Genomic DNA, 24,030 nt, shown 5'->3' on the forward strand with positions numbered 1-24,030 from the left:
TACCCATCTTGGTAACTTCATCAATGAGAGTGAGTGTGGGGTTTGCTGCCTGTTTATAAACAATAGCTTGCTCTGCTGGTGTTGCTGGGGATTTGGTTTCCTTTTGGGTGGTTGCTAAATTAGAATATTGTTTATTGACTGATTGTTTGTCTGGTGTTAATCCCTGCTTATCTGAATATTGGCTGCTGGAGGGGATGTGTTCTAATCTTTTTGTTTCCTTCCAGGTTATTTTATTGTCTCTTTTGAATGGTAGGTAAATGTGGTCTAGCTGTATATCTATTGATGGCTGATTGGTTTGAATGACAAGCTTTAAGGAATTCCTTAGTGTTTTTGGATTTGCCTTGGTCTAAGATACTAATAATATCTCAGTTGAAACTGTGCTTGTCAGTCTATGCGTTGTAAAATTAAGGAGTTTTTGTCACCACTAGTTGGTGTTTGTGGATGTGCTATGTCAGGGGTGTCAAATTGCTGGCCTGTGGGCTGGTTTCATCATAACGGAACCACGCCCACCCCATTGCTGCAATGGCGAAAAAGCTCCGATACATCGCGCAACGTCACGTGATGTCACGAGTTTGACATGCCTGTGCTATGTTATTCTTTTGCCTGTCCATTCTACATAATGGCTCTTACTAGCTGGCTCAGGTACTGAAGATTTCTGAGAATTGCTGTTGGAACACACCTGGGTGGTGTTAACATAAAGCAACTCTGAAGGGATGGTTTTGAATTTCTCTGTTGTGGGTGGCTGCTATTTCTGGGGACATTGAGGAGAATCACAAATAGAGACTGGAGTCTATGAAAGATCCCTTATCCCAAATTAGGGGCATCCACAAGGGGTCAAGTGAGGGTAGTTGATAATACTAGCTCAAAATTTTCTATATGTATGCCGTGGCACAGTAGGTGTGATAGAACTTTCACTGCAACTGTGCAATGGTGTTTTTGTCATCCTGTTGGCCTCTGAAGGTCAGGGCTTCCTGGGAACATCATCTCTGGTAGAAATAGATGGAGAATGAGCCTGTGTGAAACAGCTGCTATCAGTCTTGATAAATGCTTGGGGCTCAAAGCTGCTATTTGTCCCACTTGGCCACAGCAATACCAGATTTACTTCCCTGGAGCCTCTGAGTCACTCCAACTGCCCCATCTGATATTTCAGGCACCAGGAAGACGCTTTGATCAATGTGCTAAGGTGCTCAGAAGCCTTTTAAAATGCTGAGTGAGAGGCAAAATGCACAACAGCAACTTCCATTGGCTCTTTAATAGTCACATTGATTTTAAGGATTCCTTAAAGCAGAGGCAACTTTGCTGCATGCAAGCATGAATGCTTGGAAAACATTGATGACTGGCAAGATTTTGGAAATGTTGTGCCATTGCGTCCTTCTGAGGGCTGAGGAAAAAGGGACTGGCCCAGGGTCACCCAGCTGGCTTAGTACCTAAGGTGGGATTAAATTTTATAGTCTCCCAGTTTCTAGACTGCTGGCTTAACTACTACACCTAAATTCAGATTAACCAAATGTCATTCTTGAGTGTGTGTGTGTATATGTCTATATGTCCATGTATATGTGCATTTATATATCTATAGTATATCTTAAATAAAGAAAAGGCGTAAATTACAGTATTAATTTGAATTATTATTAGCATTCCCTCCCCCCAGAAATACAGATGGCACCTATTCTCTTGGGGTTCAAAAAAGCTTTTAAAACCTGGCTTGGGTCCCAGGTTCTGGGGTTCATCTATTTGGGGGAAGGGCTGTTGTGATGTGTTTTAATGACTTCTTTAATCTGGTTGGGAGGGGAGGGGCAGAAGGTTGTCTATACTTTTAATTGAATTTAGTATAGATTTTATAAGGCATCCCAAGTCTGCTGGAGTGGGTGGCTATCGTGAACTGAAAGAAATAAAATAAATGAGAAAGAAACTGTTATTAGTATAAAAAAGGGGAACTTAGTAAGTCTACATTATTGTGTATTTATCGCTTGATTGGATTTCTGCACTTAAGAATCTGGTATATGAACACACAGAAATGTATCTCTTGTGTACTTCCGTCATGGGGTAATATTCAGCTGTGCAAGCTGCTCCTCATCTTCAGTTCCAAATGCTCAGTCAAGAGAAAGCTTTATCAATCTTGGTTGTTTTATTCTCCTGCTGATTTGGTTGGCGTTCACAGAAGTGTAGCAAATTACTAGGATAACGTTCTTCCTTTGTTCGAATGGCCTGCATGCTATTGCTTCTGTTGTGCTCATAGTCAAGATATGAACAACCTCAGGATAAACAATTCCTGATTGGCTCAAAGGTCAGGCACGGAGTGACAATAAAGAGGGACAAAGATGAAAAGACATGAAAGGAGAACTACTGTGCAAAAGGTATTTCATCTAAAGTCATCCAAATGTATGTGCAAGGATCTACGCAAGACATTTAAAAATATGTCATTGGGACAGTTATGTTTTTTTGGGAGCACATCCTTGAGATGTTGAAACTCATTTCTCAGCAATTAGACCAGGGGTGTCAAACTGCCGGCCTATGGGCCAGATGTGTCATGGCGAAACTATGCCCATCCCATTGCCGGCAATGGAAAAAAAGTTGCGATACATCGTGGCATGTCACGTGACGTTGCAAGTTTGACACCCCTGAACTAGACCAATATATGACTGGTTCAACTTTGCAGCATCTGAGGGGACATAATTTCCTGCCCCTGGAGTCAGATTAATCATTTATTTCTATAGCCACCTGTCTTTTCCCCATCAAAAGTTAAACTTCGGAAGAATGGAAGACTGAGTCAACCTTGAGCCCTGTCAGGATCAACTCCAGGCTGTGGGCACAGTTAGCCTGTAATACTGTATTTTAACCACTGCACCAATAGGGGTTGTGCTTTGTGTTTAGTTAATCTGGATATAGCATTAAGTATGTTAAATGAATCTAGGCACTGTGAATAGCCACTTGACCTCTAATGAAAGGATCCAGTCAGGACATCTGATTTTTAAATACATCTATATACGATCTCTTCTTAGGCTCCTTCTCCTCCCCTGTTTTCTCCCACCCACTTTGCAAATCACTGTATGATCATTTGGCATATTTGGAATGCCACTTTTGGAGCCATGTATATAACATCACTCAGCAACACATTCATCTTGTTGGAAAATTATTGTAATTTCCAGCTTGGTTTCCACCCTGCACACTCCTTGATTAGCCTATGTGAAGATCAGAACAAGCATACATGGCACTGACATCAGCTAGCAAAAATATAGCTTGATGCTTATTGATTAAACATTAGGACATTTCAAAAACCAGTTAATTAGCAAAAACAGGACAGGAGAGAGAGAGAGAGAGAGAGAGAGAGAGAGAGAGAGAGAGAGAGAGAGAGAGAGAGAGAGAGAGAGAGAGAGAGAGAGAGAGAGAGAGAGAGAGAGAGAGAGATGAACAATAGAGAAGAATTTACATTATCAGTATATAAGTCCTGCAGCCGTTCTTCATGTTTTAGTTTCCAGGCCTTGGATCATCTTAGTTGCTCTTCTCTGAACTTTTTCCAAGGTCTCAACATCTTTTTTGTAGTATGGTGACCAAAATTAGTTGCAGTATTCCAGGTGTGGTCTTACTAGGGTTTTATAAAATGGTACTAATACTTCGTGTGATCTTAATTCTATGCCTCTGTTTATACAACCCAGGACTATATTAGCTTTTTTGGCAGCTGCTGCAGACTGCTGGCTCATATTCAAGTGATCATCCACTAGGACTCCAAGGTCCCTCTCACAGTTACTGTTTTTGAGCCAGGTCTCGCCTAATCTGTACTTATACCTTTGATTTTTCCTGTCTAAATGCAAAACTTTGCTTTTCTCCACATTAAAATTCGTTTTGTTGGATAGGTCCCATTATTCAAGCTTGTCTTCTGGGGTATTGGCTATTCCTGCCAGTTTAGTGTCATCTGCAAATTTGATGAGTTCCATTTCTATTCCCTCACCTAAATCATTTATGAAGATATTGAAGTGTACTGGGCCTAAGACGGAGCCTTGTGGTACCCCACTGCTTACTTCTGTCCATGTGGATGCAGTACCATTGAGGACTACTCGTTGAGTACAATTTGTCAGCCAGCTACAAATCCATCTGATGGTGATGTTGTCTATTACACCTTTTTCTAGCTATCCAAGCAGTAGGTTGTGGTCTACTTTGTCAAATGCCTTACTGAAATCTAAGTGTACTATGTTCACAGCATTTTGCTGGTCTACTAATTTAGTCACTTTATCAAAGAATGAAGTAAGATTGGTTTGGCATGATGTTTTTAACAAACCCATGCTGACTACTAGTTATAACTTTGTTTGCTTCTAGTTGTTTTTTGGGATATCTTTTCCAGGATCTTCCCAGGTATTGATATTAGACTGATGGGTCTGTAGTTTCCTGGGTCTGCTTTTTTTCCCTTTCTTGAAGATGGGAACCACATTGGCCCTTTTCCAATCCTAAGGTATTTCCTCGGTGCGCCAGGATTTTTCAAAGATATGATGCAATGGTTCTGAGATAACATCTGCCAGCTCCTTCAGAACTCTGGGATGTAATCTGTTGGGTGATTTATATTTGTCTAGGTTGGATAGGGGTTCTCTTACCATTTTCTTATTTTAATTTTTGTTTCTAGTTTGTCTTTTGCTGTATTTTTTTGGTATGTTAGACTATAATTTCTTTTTGTGTGAAGACTGGTGCAAAGAATGAATTTTTTAATGAAAAATGAAGTTTTTAAGAAGAGACTGGACAGCCATTTGTCCGAAATGGTATAGGGCTTCCTGCCTGAGCAGGGGGTTGGACTAGATGACCTCCAAGGTCCCTTCCAACTTTATTATTATTATTATTATTATTATTATTATTATTATTATTATGGATCATCGCACAGTCAGCCAGATGTTCAGACTGGATTTGGCATTTTATCTACCTATCGAGTCCTTACCCAGCACCTGGGATAGGCAGATGTGGATGTTTGATGGTATTACAGATATCGTCGCAGGATGGAAGCAGTTCCTAGTAAGTCCACCTTTTGCAATTGACTAATAGCGAATTTGTCAATGCCAATTGTGTTCAAGTGGTGCTCCAGTTGTTTTGGGATTGCACCCAAGGAGCCTATGATTATTGGTACTACTAATAATTGGTGTTATTATTATTATTATTATTATTATTATTATTATTATTATTATGCAGCTCTGCTTTCTTCCTACTGCCTGTTACTTCTTTGCCATCTTCTCTCTTTAGTGAGTCTACAGTTTTCTTGACTTTTTTCTTGTTATTAATATGTTGAAAGAAACTTTTTAAATTATCCTTGATTTCTGTTGCAAGTCTTTGTTCATTCTGAGCCTTTGCTTTCTTGTCTTCATCTTTGCATGTTCTGGCTGTCTGCTGATAATCAGCCTTAGTTATGTGTCCCTCTTTCCATTTTTTGTATTTGTCCTTTTTGTCTTTCAGTTTCAGGAAATTGATAGATGGGGATGATACAGTATAGCCAGTAGATCCACGCACCTCTTTTTCTGGATTTTGCAACAATTGTGAAGGGCAGCTAAAAAGGAACTAGAAGTTCCTTTTAACTCTGTTATTCTGTTATTATTAATATCCAAATCACATTTTACCCTTCAAATCTAAGGTTCTGTACAGAAGTAACTAGAGCAGGGGTAGGCAACCTTGGCTCTTTTACGACTGGTGGACTTCAACTCCTAGAATTCCTGAGCCAGCTATGCTAGCTGAGGAATTCTGGGAGTTGAAGTCCACCAATCGTAAAAGAGCCAAGGTTGCCTACCCCTGAACTAGAATAGTGCCTCTGGTAGGAAGGCATTAATTTTGAATTTCAAATAGTTTTTTTTGGGGGGCATAGCTATAAATGGCTGCCAGAGACATTGTGAACTGGCCATCCTTACAAATTGCTGTATGCTATGAAATGGATTCAATAAATATCAGGAACTAGGTCAGACATTATAAACCACTCTACCTGTTGAATAAAAGAGCAGCCCCTTAGTCTTCCCTACATTGTTGTTGTCCTGTGTGTAAGGAATTGCACTTCTCATGATATTCTCCATGGTTGGGAATGGCGCAATGGATGGAAACTTCTCAGAGGAAGATCCAACCTGGAACTAAGGAGAAATTTTCTGACAGTGAAGACAATTAACCAGTGGAACAGCTTGCCTCCCAGAGTTGTGAATGCTCCATCACTGGAGGCTTCCAAAAATAAACTGGACAACCATTTGTCCATGATGGTATAAGCTCTCCTATCTTGGGCAGGGTTGGACTAGAACACCTCCAAGGTCCCTTCCAGCCCTATGATTCTATGAATACTGGAAATTGTAAGTCTTGGCATGATACTGTTAGAAGTAAAGTCTTCATCCTGGTTCATCCAAGCCGGGAATAAATAAGCAAACATGGTGACTGCTTTGGGAAGAAGGTTACAGTTTATTGCAGAAAGATGGTTCTTCAGGAAAGTGCAGAGGAGAGAAGGGGTGAGCACATGGTGTAGTAGGTTTTTATATCCCCTCTAGCCTTTTGTTTGGAATAGTTTCCTGTTCCTGTGGCATGAACCTTGAGGCTGTTTCTGAGTGTTTGTCTAGGCCTTGATATCTGTGGTTTAATCCTATTATCATATCCTGCTTCCCAGGTGATGGGGCTAATGACTCCTAGAGTTTGGGTGGGGTATGCAGATCTTCTCTTTTGTCTTCTTGATTGCTCTGGCTCCAACTTTCTGATGGTTTTACATCTGCATTTGTATGGGGCTAAAGTCTTGCTTGGGGCAGAGAGATAGATTTGGGGCCAGGTTTGGTTTTAAAAAGTCCTTTTGAGGAAAAATATATTTTTCTGCCCTTTTTAATATTTCTTTCTCTGGGTTAACTTCCCTCAATACCAAATTGAGAAAGGCTAATTTAAATCCTTGCACTCCCGCTGAAGTCAATAAGGTTTATTTCTATAGTACAAAAGTACAAGTAATTAAAATAGTTGATTTCTTAGGAACAAAGCCCCAACTACTGCTTTGTCTCATTCCAGCATTTCTTTCTCTCCTGCTCCATCAGTGACTGGAGTTTCTACTTTCCACTTCCTTTCAAAGGACAGAGGAGGCACCAAAGGTTGCCATTAAGGAAAGTAAAGTGAATATTGCAGCAATCTGTGTCCTCAATTTTCCTCTGCTGGCTTCCAGCTGTCAGCTAATGGCTTAGGTTTATTTATTTCTTTGCAGCATAAATGGACAGGAAGTCTCAGGAAATGTGAAGGTGTTACAAGCTTAGCTTCAGGAATCAATTTCCAATACAGCAAAGGAGTAGAAGCAACTTGCTATAATCAACTGTTTATGGCTCCAAGGATGTTCCTGAGATTCATTACAGCTGTGTGGGGTGTATGTGTGCATTTATTTGTGTGTGGGAGAGGTTAGAAGTATGTTTTCCCCATGATTCATAGCAATTTGGACCAAACAGTGAAACAATATACTATATTATTTTCTGTGCCTCTGAAAGCCCAGATCTGTGAAGAGAAGCTTCATACATATATGAGTAGCAAAGAAAAAGAAAATCCTACTATGGATTATTACACATATTTCTGCTTTAATTTGGCTTTGGTTGTCTTGAAGGATGAATTTAGTATTTCCGAACACAGGGTGTTTTTTTTCAAATGCCTATTTATTTAGAGATCTTCACAAACAGCTACATAAAATCCCAAGAAATTGGCAAGAGCTTTTCTGATCTTTCTGAAAAAGCTGCTCCTGGATTAAGACACTGTTTTTCTATTATTAATGGCAGGGTTTAGAGAGTTGTTACTGTGGGAATTTAATGCTTGCTATGTCAACTTAGTAATAAGTGCCCTTGAAAGTGCTTGTTTTCAGATTGGAGAGCATAGATTTTTTTGCTCACAAGAACCCATCAAAGAAATGCAGCCGGAACTAACGGCTTCGAAGTACTGCTCACCAGAACATCACTCAAGGCTATTATATCGAGGCTGCAAAGATCCACATGACCACTAGATGGTAGCCAAGAGGTCCAGAAAAGTATTTGTTGCCATGTCGTGGCCATTTGTATTTGAGCAGCCCAGATAATGATTTCAAGCTTTCAATACCAGTATTACAAGAGCTAGGATCTGGATAGCAAGTGTCGAGGTGCAGAAAATCTCTATGATATGCCCCACAATAATCTTTGGAGCAGAAAGGAAACCTGGACCAGAAAGTTAAAATTCGGAATTTCAGTGAGGCAGAATCAATCCTCACTATTCTTGATTTTGCTCCTGAAGTCTCAGCCAGACTGCCCAAGCTAATGCAACAGCTAATGTGACCACTGCCACATTCAAGGCAGATAAAACCATCTTCTCCCACAAAAAGGAATTAATTACTAAACCCAACCATACACCCCTTTTTGGGAGGTATTAATCAGCCAGGAGTGGCATGGGTCCAGAACATAGATGCAGAATTCACAGCATCAAAGACCTGTCTACTTCCTGAGTAGTTCTGGTCTTTTTTTTTTTTAAATGTTTTTATTCATAATACAATTAAAACAACAATGGACAAACATGACATTCCAGAATAAATTTTCCTATCAGTTCCTATCATGGTACAAAAGTTTAATACATCGTTCTTAACCTCTATATAAGCCTCATCTTCTATACAATACAATTATATATACAATTATATGTACAGTTATATATATATCTTTTAATTCTACCATTAACTTGAAGTCCGAGCAGTTCTCCTTAATTCATACCAACAGTAAAATTTGCCTCAGATTTCGAAGTATTCGTGTTCTGTCTTGTCTTTCATAATCATTGTAAGCCTGTCTATCTCAGCAAATGATAAAATTTTATGCAGGATCTCTTCTTCCGTTGGAGTTCCCTTATTCCTCCAATTTTGAGCAAAAACCAGTCTGGAAGCCGTTAAAATGTGTAGCATTAAATAAAGTACGCCTTTGTCATGCTTTTGCATAGTTAAACCTAATAGAAAGAGTTCTGGTTTTGGTTCTACCACTTGCTCTAATATTTCTTCCAACCATACTTTAATCCTGTTCCAAAAATCACGAGTTCGCGTGCATTCCCACCACATATGATAGTAAGTTCCACTTGTCAAATTACATTTCCAACATTTAGGGGAGACATTGGTACACATTTTAGCCAATCTTGTGGGTGGGAGATGTCTGGTCTTTGATGTTGTAAGTTTTGCATCTATGTCCTAGAACCATACCACTGTCTGAAACTCTTCCTAGATAAGCAAGCAAGATCATGCTCTGGTCACTTCCATAGGACTTTGCCCAACCAGAATCAAACTCAGAATGAATCTGAACAACTTTATTTGACAGCTGCCTAGAATAGCAGCTCCCCAGGCCCTTCTTGCCAAGAAGGGATCTGGTCACCTAAAACAGGGTCACTGGCAAGTTTTCTGCAGAACCAGTAAGAGCAGAGGAGACCACTTTGTGCTCATATTGCCATTAAGTAAGACTTAATGCAAGCCTTCACCTTTTTATCTTCCTTCAGCAGCAATCAAGGTGTCTCTTTCATTGTTTCATCAAGTTATTTTGTAAACCAGGGGCTCTACAGGATCCACGTCCACAGAGAGTCTCCATAGCTGCAATCTGATCCAAAGTCCTTGTTGCATGCCCATTTTAATCCCTGACTAAGGCCTTTGCCAAACTGTGCACCAGAGCCTTGGGAAAGACCACCTCAATTGCCTATAGGTAATTGTCTAATCAAATAGATGCTTACTCTGCAGCTGGAGGTGGTGGAATTTTAGAGCAAATGATTTATACATGACAAGGGATCAATGTGAACATCCTCTCAGCCCCAGATCATATCACTACTGTTCCAAGAGAAAAAACAGACGTAGCTTTGGAACTCTGCTGGGAATTGGGCCTTCAATAAGCTAGATCAGGTCCATGGTTGTTATGGTAACCATGAACTCCCAGATCAGGAACATCTCTGATTCTGGGCCCAGAAAAAGCAAGTTAAAGTCCCCACAACCATCTAACTAGGAAATTACACAAACCTGGCCCAGAGTTAAGGAACTCAAACAGAGAAGCAGCTACACTGCAGGGAGTTAGTTGAACTAACAGTCTCAACTGATATTTATGGCCCATTTTCACAAACAAGGCCTCACATCTGGTTATATTTTGAGTAATACCCCTCTCCCTCTGTGTTTAATCAGATTTCAGTAATGCATATAGATATGCCCTCTCATCCAAGACTGAATCTGATTCTTTGCTTGGGCCTAACAAATATTTTGTGTTCCAAATTTTAAATCAGAGGTGTTCACATGTGGGAGTGTCAATTGTGTCAAAATAGTGGCTGTGACTAAAGTAATTGAAACCTTGTCCCCATATGTGTTACATGCAATGCACATAAAAATGGGCAGGGCTTCCATCTTCCAATTGCATCCACCATTTTGATTGACCTTTCAATCCTCAGGGATGTCACTGCTCTGAACCTTGAATTTGGATTGGACTGATAATTTGACAGAATGCAACTGGAAGAGCTTCTACCAATTTACGACCTTGGATTATTAACAATTTATTAAAGCTTTGTGAACTGGTGGAAAACCTGAATCTTTTCATCTGTACCCTGGATATAATTCAGTTGTTTGTAATGGCCTTTTAATGGTCTTCAGAAGATCAGAAGCAGCACGAGGAGGAAGGTCTTAAGAACATGGAAGCTCACTAGGAAATCTCAATCCCTTGGGAGAAACAACTTCTAGGACAGGAGTGGGCAAACTAAATATGGTAGACCTGGACTTATGACCACAATTGAGAGCCCAAAAGTTTTGTTTCCAAGCAAGACAGCTAAGTGATTTTTGTCCCATTTTATGACTTTCTTGCCACAGTCATTAAGTGAATCACTGCAGTTGTTAAATTAATAACATGGTTGTTAAATGAACCTGGCTTCCCCATTAATTTTGCTTGTCAATGGGGGTTGCACATGGTGATCACATGACCCCAGGATACTGCAACAACCATCATAAATATGAGTCAGTTGCCTATGCGCCTGAATTTTTATCACACAACGGTCATAAGCATGACAAACTGTCATCTTTTTCCAGTGCTGTTGTAACTTCAAATGGTCACTTAAGTGAGCTGTTGTAAGATGAGGATTACCTGTACAGGGAAACTTGATGCTAGAAATTGTAGAGAATATTCATGGTTCATGTTATGTCCTGAGCCTGCAAAAGCAAAAGCAGGCTCAGGATGTTACATTGGTCCCGGGTATTCCAAAAGCTGCCCGGGACCAGACAGAGCGGTGCCAGCCTTGCGCATGTGCAAGGCGCGAAAACGCTCTGTTCTATTGGTGGATGTTGTCCGGGTTTCTGGCCATATAAAAAGGCCTGCGTACCTTTTGTTGTTGTTCGAATGTTGTTAGAAGAAGAATAAAGAGCTATTTAACATTGCCATGTGTCTTCATCATTCGCACGTGAACGAAGTACTCAACAGTTCAGATTGTAGATTTAGGCAAAGGTTTGTCTTCTATGCTTCTTCCTTGGCTCCCGGATGTTTTGTTACCAAACTAGTAACAGAAGATGTTACCAAGGTTGGTAATGAAATGTCCAGGAGCCAAGCAGCAAACTTGGAGGACAAACCTCTGCCTAAAACCTGATGCTCCTGAACTCCTTGAAGTCTTTTCAAATCAATTGCTGAAAACCCTTTCCTGACATATCGTGACAGCCATCAAATGAGAGGAAAAGCAGAGTTGATGCCTTAAAATCGGTTTTCATTGTTTGAAGAAGAAAAAAATGAACGTTCTGTAGAAGCCCAAGGCAAACAAAATTCTGGCTATGCTCTGACATGTGGTTTGGCTTCTCCCCCTCGGTTCCCGTAGCCCTACTCCCTCTGGAAATAATAGCTATTCCAACCAACTCAAAAGACGAGATTCAATGAACCAGGCAGGTTCCAATATATTTTGTTTGCTTTGGGCTTAATGTGTTGAGGAAAACCTGCTATTGTGGTTTGCAAACTTAGTGTCATGGGCAACTGCGGAGATGATAGATTTTAATCAGATTTATGAAAGCAGCATTGCAATGTTACCTTTTTCAATCCTTTCATTCACGGGGGGAATACCATAATGCAAATATAAAACAGGCAGAGGTTGTGTTGTAACAAGATGCTGCTGCCTTTATCATTGGCCCCCTGTGACACCCTTCTTCTCTGATTGCAGAGGTATATTTTATTCATTCAGGCAATAGTGGCTGATTCATCAGCCATACTGAACCAAACTGTGGTTTAGTGGGCTCGGTAAACTCAGCCTTGTGGTTTTCAACTAAGCTGACGCAGCCACATTTCCCTTGTCTGTTAAATTGTGCACCAGGCCACCTCCAACGTTCCCTACACACGCCTAGCTGCTTGCACAGCTGTGCTTAATTTATGTACATAATTTGGCTGGGATCTCGAAAGGAAGAGGATGGGGAATAAAATGTCAAAGTGTCAGAGAATTTGTAAAAACTATTATTTCTGTTGGTGGGACTAAAATGGCTCACAGTCAAGTTCTGATGGTATGTAATTGGCTCAGAGAGGAAGTCAGAGTAGTTTAATGGATGTAGATCTGGGAAAGATCACATATTACAATGTGCAACAGATTTATGTTTCCAAATTTATATACATTTTGAGCTTTGAAAGTGAAAAGATCTAGGTCAGAACGTTAGGATTGTAGCATGTGGTGTTCCTTAAAAACGCTGCTGTGAACACTGAATATCTGACCTTTAAAATGCTCTCAGATGGGTAGAAATGAAACCAATGTAATATCACTGAAAAGGACAGTTTCTGGCAAAAAAAAAAAAGAACAGTCATAGGAATGCATTGATAAAACTGGGTCCATCCCATGGATGCCTCAATTTACAACTGTCATGACTTACCAAAGAAATTCCGGGCTCCATTATGTTTGTAAGTTGAGGACTACCTGTAGTTTTTGGAAGCTATTTTTAGTAAAATGCCATGTACAAAGAGCAGTTGACAATGATGAGGACAGTGAGGACAGGAGCTGGAAAAACCTCCATGTTCTAGCTATGAGGGGGATACAGAATGGTTGATAATATCACTGTGTCCCTAATAAATGTGGATTATGTATTTGTTAATTCTGTTGGCTTATATCCCACCTTTATTGTTTTTACAATAATTCAAGGTGGCAGACATATCCAACACACCTTCCTCCTCCTATTTTTCCCACAACACCAACCCTGTGAGGTGAGTTGGGCTGAGAGAAAAGGATTGGCCCAAAGTCACCCAGTTGGCTTTCATGGCCGAGACAGGACTTGAACTCACAATCTCCTACTTCCTAGAGATTATCAAACATTAGACATGCTTGGAAATCCTTTCTAGCAGCTATGCTTGCTTTTATGATCATATTTTTGAGAGTTTCCCACGCTTCTTGGGTTGTTTTCTGCTTTAGGATTTTCATCCATGGGATCTTTCCTAGGTTCTCTCTGAGTTGTTAAAGTCAGCTCTTTAAGACACTGGTTGGATTGTTTTCTGTTGCTAGTGTTTGTGTTATATTAAATTCCAGTATGACATGGCTACTTTCACCCAAGGTTCCAGCAACGTCAACTCCCTCTATCACTTCTTCTCTATTAGTTAGAATTAAGTCCAGTATGACTTTACGTCTAGTTCCTTCCTCTACCTTTTGGATGACAAAGTTGTCGGCTAGGTTGGTTAAGACTGTAACAGGATTGATGATAAGGTAATCTAAATGAATGGAAAGAAAAGAAATGTATTAATATGATGATTATTTTTTAGAAATATCGGAAAAAATATATACTAAATTGTCATTTATTAAAACAACAAGAATTGTATTAACGCAATATTTCCAAAAAAGGATGTTTCAGGGAAAGAGGAAAGTAAACAAAATTAATATATGGAATACAGACTATAGAAATTAATTGTTAAGGACTGTTTTTAACAAATGTACCCAGACATCACACTGTTTACCAACCATTAAATGACTTATGCTTGTGTAAAAAATTAATAAAAAATATAATTTAAAAAAAAGGAATCTGTTTGATCTCCCGCTCGCTGCAGAGTTTGTCTCCCAGTTGAAATCTGGATAGTTGAAGTCTCCCATTACTATTGTGGTGTGCTTCCTATATACATTTGTTAACTGGTTGGCAAAGAGTTCACCTATTTCTTTTGATTAAATAAAAGTAGCATGCCAACTGGCAGAACCAGGTCTTTAAGTTGTTGTGGAAGGGTTGGAGCTGACCTCACTTTGGGCAGGTATGTTTGTGTTAAGATGTTTCAAAGGGCAACTGCAATGGCAGAGAAGATTTTATTTTCCTGGACCCCACCCACAGTAATATCCTGACTGAAGGGGTTGGCAGCATGATGCATTTTGACATAACATTTGCATTTGTACATTTTGAAGAAGCTGTTATGACTCAAATAAGTGTATAATTAATTTCATCATAGTGGGCAGAACCATGATTGGTTAGCTTTGTGCTGGCTTAACCTGTCCTGTGCTAAATCTTTGAAGAGAATTTAAAGACTGTCGCTCGTCTTTCTTATGCCATTTCTTTCCAAATTAGGCAGAGAACAGGCTGTCAATGAAATCTTCAGCATGATAGCTGTCTGCTGTAAAGGATGATCCGTGTCCAGTCTATCTTGTTCACTCAGCTGAAAATGCTGTCTTTATTGATGCTGACACTGAGTTTGATACACAATGCATACTAGATTGTGGGCCAATATATAACTGTAAATTGTTTCATGTACAACTATAATTCCTGTGTGTGGAAGACCAGTAAAAGATGGGTAAACTTGCTCTAGTTAGAGAACACTCTTTTGTGTGGGTGTGGGTGTCTGTGCATGGGGTTTTGTGTGTGTGTTATTCTAAGATGCACAAAAGCACGACACTGTCATGGTGGTGTCATTGGAGCTAAAAGGACTGACATTTTTGGACTCTTGATGTGGGATTTTTTGGGGGAAAGAGGAAAAAAAGGGAGGTGAGGCAGGCAACTGATTGTCCACCCTCAACAGAAACAAAGGACACACAATAGCACTTAGCCTTATATACCGCTTCACAGTGCTTTACAGCTTTACAGTTTACAGAATCAGCATATTGCCCCCAGCAATCTGGGTCCTCATTTTACTAACCTCGGAAGGATAAAAAGCAGAGTCAATCTTGAGCCCCATCAGGATCAAACTGCTGGCAGTCAGCAGAATTAGCCTGCAATACTGCATTCTAACCACTGTGCCACCACGGCTCTTACATATAGTACCTATACCTACGTATACTTTTTCTGATTAATATAACTAAGAACGGCATGTGGCATGTCTTGAGCCATGAACTCATTCCAAACATGAAGTCCTGATACTATTAGGAGTTATATTGATATATACTAAATATCTGAGCCATATTTTATTTTTTGCCATTTTTGTGTGCGCTCTCATTTTTGAAATAGCTATGATTTGACTCTAGACACCTCAATCTGATTGTTGCTTTTTATGGGGTCAGCCAAATCCCAATTCTCTCTTTTCCCCCAGTTTCATGGAACTCTATGAGTCTTGAAGAAAGTCCAAGTGAACTTTTGCAGAAGACTATAGTACAAATAACTGCACAAATTTTAATTTTACTTCACAGGTTGCACATTCAAAAATAATAATCACATCTGCAAATTTGGCTTAGCCCAATCTTTTGAAGGCAGCTGAGAAAATAGACATATAATTGCCTTCCTCCTTCCTTTATAGGAAGTAGTAGACAGATGCTACTTCAGCAGGATTTGGGTAATTCCTCCATTCCATTTTTTAAAAATGCCAGTGTTTACTTCTGTGGTTGCATAGACAGGTCTTTGTGGTTTTTTTTTGGGCAAAATGTTCAGAAGTAGTCCTCCTCCTCCTCCTCCTCCTCCCCTCCTCCTCCTCCTCCTCCTCCTCCTCGTCCTCCTCCTCCTCCGACTGGCCCAGATCATCCAACTGGTTTCATGCATAAAGTGGGTCTGGCACTCCTTGTGACTGGAGTCTCCTTGTTTCTAGCCTAAGGCCTTAACAACTACACCAAACTGGCTTTTCTTGTATAATTATAAATATTTATTGCAACCATCCCAAAGATCCCTTTAAAAGGAGCTTTCAAAGTCTGTCATCTTTCCCTAGCAAGATTTAATAATAATAATAGTAATAATAATAATAATAATAATCCATTGGCATTGATAAATTCGCTATTAGTCAATGGCAAAAGGCAGAACTAGGAACTGCTTCCATCCTGCGACGATACCTGTAATATCATCAAACATCCACATCTGCCTATCCCAGGTCCTGGGTAAGGACTCGATAGGTAGACAAAATGCCAAATCCAGTCTGAACATCTGGCTGACTGTGCGATGATCCAATAATAATAATAATAATAATAATAATAATAATAACAACAACAACAACAACAACAACAATGGTGGGATCATAAAATAGAGAAAGTCATAGAAAATGATAAAATTAAACTGCTCTGGGACTTCAGAATTCAAACAGACAAGCACCTGCAACATAACACCCCAGACTTAACAATTGTCGATAAGAAAGACAAAAAAGTCTGGATAGTGGATGTGACAGTGCCTGGAGACAGCAGAATAGACGAGAAAGAACTGGAGAAGATAACAAAATACAAAGACCTACAAATAGAAATAGAAAGACTGTGGCAAAAGCAAGCAAGGGTAGTACCAATAGTCATAGGCTCCTTGGGTGCAATCCCAAAACAACTGGAGCACCACTTGAACACCATTGGCATTGACAAATTCACTATTAGTCAATTGCAAAAGGCGGCCTTACTAGGAACTGCTTCCATCCTGCGACAATATCTGTAATACCATCAAACATCCACATCTGCCTATCCCAGGTCCTGGGTAAGGACTTGATAGGTAGACAAAATGCCAAATCCAGTCTGAACATCTGGCTGACTGTGCGATGATCCAAAATAACAATAATAAAGTTGGAAGTGACTTTGGAGGTCATCTAGTCCAACCCCCTGCTCAGACAGGAAACCTTATACCATTTCAGACAAATGGCTGTCCAGTCTCTTCTTAAAAACTTTCAGTGTTGGAGCATTCATCACCTCTGGAGGCAGGTTGTTCCATTGGTTAATTGTTCTAACTGTCAGGAAGTTTCTCCTTAGTTCTAGGTTGCTTCTCTCCTTGATTAGTTTCCATATGTTGCTTCTTGTCCTGCCTTCAGGTGCCTTGGAAAATAGCTTGACTCCCTCTTCTTTGGGGCAGCCCCTGAGATATTGGAATACTGCTATCATGTCCCCCTTCATCCTTCTCTTCATTATACTAGACATACCCAATTCCAGCAGCCTTTCCTTATATGCTTTAACCTCTAGTCCCCTAATCATCTTTGTTGCTCTTCTCTGTACTCTTTCTAGAGTCTCAACATCTTTTTTACATCGTGATGACCAAAACCGGATGCAGTATTCCAAGTGGCCTTACCAAGGCATTGTAAAGTGGTATTAACACTTCACGTGATCTTGATTCTATCTATCTGTTAATGCAGCCCAGCACTGTATTGGCCTTTTTGGCAGCTGCAACACACTGCTGGCTCATATTTAAGTGATTGTCCACTAGGACTCCGAGGTCCCTCTCACAGTTACTACTATTGAGCAAGGTACCCCCTATACTATATCTGTACATTTGGTTTTTCTTGCCTAAATGTAGAACCTTACTTTTTTCACCATTGAATTTCATTTTGTTAGATAGCGCCCAGTGTTCAAGTCTGTCCAGATCCTTCTGTATCTTAAGCCTGTCTTCTGGAGTGATGGCTATTCCTGCCAGCTTGGTATCGTCTGCAAATTTGATGATTTCCCCATCTATCCCCTTGTCCAAATCGTTGATGAAGATGTTGAAGAGCACTGGGCCCAGAACAGAGCCTTGGGGCACTCCACTACACAGTTCCCTCCATGTAGATGCAGTTCCATTGAGAACCACATGCTGAGTATGGCCAGTCAGCTAGCTATGGATCCATCTGGTGGTGATGCTGTCTAACCCACATTTTTCAATCTTATCAAGTAGTAGGTTGTGATCTATTTTATCAAAAGCCTTACTGAAGTCCAAGTAAATTATATCCACAGCATTTCTCTGATCCACTAATTTTGTCACTTGGTCAAAGAATGCAATAAGCTTTGTCTGGCATGATCTGTTTTGGCTTTTAGTAATGACTTATAAAAATGAAGAGAAGGAAAAGAAGCAAGAGTGTCGTGAAAGCAGACCATCGGTTTCAGCTGTGAATTGGCAAAATAAAAACAAGATGGAGGTTGCAGATTAAATGCATTAATCAGTTGAATGTACAGGTAATCCTTGACTTATGAAAGTGATCGTTTAGTGATTGTTCGAAGTTACGATGACACCAGGGGTGGGATTCAGCCAGTTTGCACCAGTTCGGCAGAACCGGTAGCTAATTTTTTGTTGTCAGGCCCAGAATGGACTTCCAGAAGTGGCATCCACACAGAGAACCAGTTGTTCACATATTTGAATCCCACCACTGAACGACACTGAAAAAAGTGACTAATGACTGTCTTTCACACTTATGACTGTTGCAACATCTCCATGGTCACATGATCAAAATTTGGATGTTTGGCCACTAGCTCCTATTTATGACGGTTGCTATGTCCCGGGGTCATGTGATCATCTTTTGTGTCTTTCTGACAAGTCATTGGAAAATCAGATTCACCCAACAACCATGTTACTAACTTAACAACTTTGGTGATCCACTGAACAACTGTGGCAAGAAAGGTCATAAACTAGGGGGCAAAGTTTTCTTCATAACTGTCTTGCTTAGCAATGGAAATTTTGGGCTCAATTGTGGTCATAAGTCAAGGACTATCTGTAACTAGGGAAGGTTCCTTGGCAACTACAGGGACTTAAGGATGAACCTCAAGTCAGGAGGATTGAAAAACAATTTCAGGTGCTGCTTTTGGGGACAAGTCAATGGAGCCAGTTTGGGTAGTATTACCTAACAGTGGGAAATCATGTACTCAAACTACAGAGGGCATGGGTGGGAAGGTCCTAGCAGTATTCTCAAGACCTGCTCGTCATAGGTAATGGCAGCAACCTTGGTTAATGAAAAAAGTAAGTTAGGAAACCCCAAGGCTAAGGAGCTAAACCAGGGCTTTTCAACCAGTGGTACGGGTACCACTTGTGGTACATTGGCACCTGGCAGGTGGTACGCAACCATCTTAGAAAAGTGGTAGTGGTGGTGGGGAATGAGCTGAACCGGTGGCAGCACCGCACAAGTCTGAGCGATAGATGGCTGGAGCTGCAGGGCTGACAGGGCTAGCGGAAGCACCAGGATCAGCACCAGGCTCCAGCTGGAGCTTGGCGCTGATCCTGGTGCTTCCACTGAGCCCTGAAGAAGCACCAATCAGCTGGAAAGCAGCACTGATCCTGGCACTTCTGCTTAGCCCAGGAGAAGCGCCGATCAGCTGGAATGTTGCAGCATCTCCAGGGTCTTGTGATTTACATTCAGATGCTTGGCAACTGATTCATATTTATGACGGTCACAGTGTCCCAGGGTCATGTGAAGTGACCAAAACCTGCTGCAACCACTTAGCAGATGGGGAAAAAAAAACTAAACACCCCCACCCCACCCCTGCTGCCAATCCTCAACAGAAATGCTCACAACAATGAAAACCTCGGACAGGAGGAAGAGCGCCGCCGGGTGGGCAGGAGTTGTGTTGCTCGGTTGTGCCTTGGGCACTTTTTTCAGTGCCATTGTAACTTCGAAAGTCACTAAGCGAACTGTTGTAAGTCGAGGACTACCTGTACTTTATCACTTTTTTCCTTTTTCCTTTTTTTTTTTTTTTTGGTCATCAAGTTTTTGACACCTTGCTAGGCGACTGGTGGTACTCAGATATTGCCATATCCTAAAAGTGGTACAATGGGTGAAAAGGTTGAAAAGCCCTGAGCTAAACAATAGCAACTCCAACTACTCCTACAGTGTTGCAAGGAACATTGGCATGCCACATGCCACAACATGGATATGTTAGGAAAATCAGTCAGAATTGAAGTCAACTCATGAAATCTTTCAGATCTTCTCTGTTAGCTAAATAATACTTGTGGAAGGTGCCTTAAAGAGTAGCTCAGTGTTTCAAATGATGGGCAAGCCTCCTTTGACATACAGATAATTAAACAAACCTAGCAATAACACAGAACAACAAAACCAGCTGCCCAAGGAGATAATAGAAAGTTTTGCCAGACAGGCCAATCAGTGGGGATGGAAGGTTGAAGAAAAATATGAGAAAAAAGAAATATTTTGCTCCTCTAAAATACTGGCTAGGATGATACTTACTTTCTGAAATTAACTGTTCCAGAAGGCAGATGAGAATCCTTTAATTTCACGAGTTGCTCCTCAGTCAGTTGAGGAAAGTAGCTGAGTTTTATGTTTTGCTTTTGGAAACAGTCTTTGAGGGGAAAGAGGGGAAGGTGGCAGGCCTGCTGTGTACCCTTAATTTTTAAAGAGACAGGCAAAGTTGTAAGTGCAGCCTCTTTGTAGCAGATACTCTGTTTTCCAGCAGTTGTGAGACAGCAGTTAAATCAAGGGGAATATGTTTAAATAATGAGCCTTGGGAAGGGAGAAAACAGCAAAAGAGAAACAATTTACAGGGGGATTGCTTTGGACGTGATCAGTAGCATCAGCACATGAAATGAACTGCTGTGCATCTCTTTCTTTTTTGGCTGCAACAACATTATTTTTTTCTGGGGTCTCTTTGACTACCAAGTACCAAAACACTCCATTAATGCAACAGCAACTGTTCATACTTGATTTCAAAGAAATAAGAGTCACCATTTCATTGTCAAAATAGAGAATTTTTATTGCTAAACCCCAGGCAAAGACATTGGCAAGTCTAAAGTAAATATGAGAGGTCACCAGAAGTTCAGCCAAGATATTGTTTAGCTTCATAAGCAAAAGGTCACGTCTCATAATAAAAGCTGACCTGGGGCCTGCACGTCTCCCAGTGGCTCATAAATGATGGTGTCCTTTCCCCAGCTTGCTTCTTTTCAAACTGACTTCTTTCCAAGTTTGCTTGGAAAATGAAGATCCAGAATTTGTTATCATGTACTGTCTAGGATAACTCACTGCAACCTACTTGCTATGGCCAAGTCGCCTTGGTCCACCCACCATGACCAACTAGCTGTGGCCGACTCACTACGGGACAAGAGTTACAGAAATATCGAAGAAATGGTGGAATAGAATAATTAAAGCAAGGATGCCGAAGGAGCAACAAAATGAAATGTGAATGATAAAAATTAAAACAATTTTTAAAATAATTTTAAATAATTGTTAAAATTATTTTAAATAATTAAATTGAATTATTAAATTGTCCTGCATTGAGTTGTCCAATGGCGAGTTGGCCCCAGGGAGTTGGCTGTGGCAAATTGTCCCATTCCAACTGCAGGAGGAGGCAATCTTGGTACATTGGGAATGTTGAGGGACTTTTGGTTTGTGTTGTGGTGGAACGGGATGCAGGAAGGCAGAGCTCTGCCTTCCATGCCCGATTTCGCTCTGCTGGGACCCTAAAAAGGGCCTAAAATCGCCCTGAAGAGGCGATGAAGAGGAGGGGTGCCTCCATTCAATCCAAGGAAAGCCATCCAAACTGGCAGGGGTAAAACCGGCTACATTCCTGTGGCTGGCCACTAGCTGCTGACAACCGAAGAGGAAAAAAGCACTACTTAATACATTATAAACAGCATGTCTGGAACTGGGTGAGAATATTGATCCTTTCTTTACTATATTACAACTGAATTTCCTGGGAAAGGCTCCCAAGAAGCGAAAAACCTCTGAATGTAAATGGAAGTGGCGTTTTAATTTTATGGGGGACAGAAACATACAATATTGAAGTGGAAGTAACATAAAGCTACAGTTTCGATAAATTTGAGAACTGAGATAACTCTTAAGATTTTCTCTTTGAAAAAAGAAAAAAAACATTTGAGGCGAAATATAAGAAATCAATCCTTTGCTTTAAGAGTGGAAAAGGGACTTTGAATGACATCTAGTGGTGGATTTGTGTATAACACTATAATTTGCTTTGCTTGGTGATTCCTACCCCGGAGAACAGCTGGCAATAAAGGAAAATATTTTGGCATACTTATTATCCAGACCATCTTGGATTATAAATATCTACTGAGCTTGGACTTTTAACTTCAAGAGCTAGTGGGAGAGAAAGAAAAATTTGGACTATGCCTGGCTGGGAGAGGCCTTTGGGCTGTTTTCAGAGAGGTTGAACATTTTGAACACTTTGAATATTGTGGATTACAACCTTGCCTGATTGACAATTTTTGAGACAAGGGATTACTATTAAATATTGCCTTCAGAACTGAACCTATACTTTGGAATACATTGGATTATAAAGGATACATACAAAGACCAGAAAACTAATCTACAGGAATGATGCTTCAAGAAAAAACAAACACCTTCCAGAAATAAATATATTCTATGCTACAACTAATTCACCAAAAAATTGTTGAATGCAAAGAGGATATAAAAAGAAATCATAATGAGACTAAAAATAATTTAGACAATATAAACAAACAAATCTCCAAATTAAATCTACAATTAGAAAGCTCCCAGATAACGACTACAAAGTATGAACAAATAATCCAGAAATCAGAAAATGAAACAGAGGAAATGGATTTAGAGATGGAAGAGATAAAAGAACTGCAAGACTTAGCTATAACAATGAAAATGCAAAAGACCTTTTATCCCTTAGGTCTGCAAAATATATTTGATGGCAAAGAAAAAGATTTTAAAAAATGGAATATAGAAAAGGGAAATGTCACAATTTGAGAGACAGGAAATGAAAAGAGAAATGGGAGGAGAAAGGAACTGGGAGTTGTTTAAGGAATATAAATGGGCAGAATCCCCCCCCCCAAATACCCTACCCAAATTGTTTTCCTCATGCCAAGCAATTTCCCCAAAAATAGAAAGAAAATTCCTGGGCGGTCTAATTGCCCTGGCTTGGAAAGCGACTTGTCAAAGAAAAAAAGAGTCACATTTAAAAAGCAGAAGACTTGACCTTCTAGAGGAGGCATTGTATATTTAAATACTCTTTTGCATAAGATTAAAAGAATGGAAGACTTTTAGATATAATTAGACTTTTACAATGAAAGAGATAATTTAGAATTAAGATAGCATTTTTTCCCTCTTTTTTGATATGAGAAATATGAAGATAAGAGGAGGATTGATTTGAATAAAGCTTTCAGCTATATAAATGTAATTAATATTGAGAAAATCAGAACTGATAAGGATATTTCAAATATTGATGGGTAATCAAACAGATGATACCACTCTAATGGCAGAAAGTGAAGAGGAACTAAAGAACCTCTTGATGCGGGTGAAGAAGGAGAGTTGGCTTGAAACTCAACATTAAGAAAACCAAAATTATTTATAAAACTTTCAATTAAAAAAAAAAAAAAAAGAAAACCAAAATTATGGCATCCAGCCCTCTCAATTCCTGGCAAATAGATGGGGAAGAAATGGAGGTAGTGACAGATTTTATTTTTCTGGGCTCCAAGATCACCTCAGATGGGGACTGCAGCCAAGAAATTAAAAGACGCTTGCTCCTGGGGAGGAAAGCTATGGCAAATCTAGACAGCATACTAAAAAGCAGAGACTTCACCCTGCCAACAAAAATGCGTATAGTCCAGGCCATGGTTTTCCCAATTGCAATGTATGGCTGTGAAAGTTGGACCATAAGAAAGGCTGAGCACCAAAGAATTGAGGCCTTTGAACTATGGTGCTGGAGAAGACTCCTGCAAGTTCCTTGGACTGCAAGGTGTTCAAACCGGTCAGTCCTAAAGGAGATCAACCCCGACTGCTCTTTAGAAGGCCAGATCCTGAAGTTGAAACTCAAATACTTTGGCCACCTAATGAGAAGGAAGGACTCACTGGAGAAGGGCCTAATGCTGGGAAAGATGGAGGGCAATAGAAGAAGGGGACGACAGAGAATGAGATGGCTGGATGGAGTCACTGAAGCAGTAGGTGTGAACTTAAATGGACTCCAGAAAATGGTAGAGGACAGGAAAACCTGGAGGAACATTGTCTATGGGGTCGTGATGGATTGGACATGACTTCGCAATTAACAACAACAATCAAACTTTAACAAGAGCATGAAAAA

Source organism: Crotalus tigris, unplaced genomic scaffold, assembly GCF_016545835.1.
Source record: "Crotalus tigris isolate CLP2741 ecotype Arizona unplaced genomic scaffold, ASM1654583v1 scf7180000020838.190719, whole genome shotgun sequence".
In the NCBI taxonomy this organism is placed as follows: domain Eukaryota; kingdom Metazoa; phylum Chordata; class Lepidosauria; order Squamata; family Viperidae; genus Crotalus; species Crotalus tigris.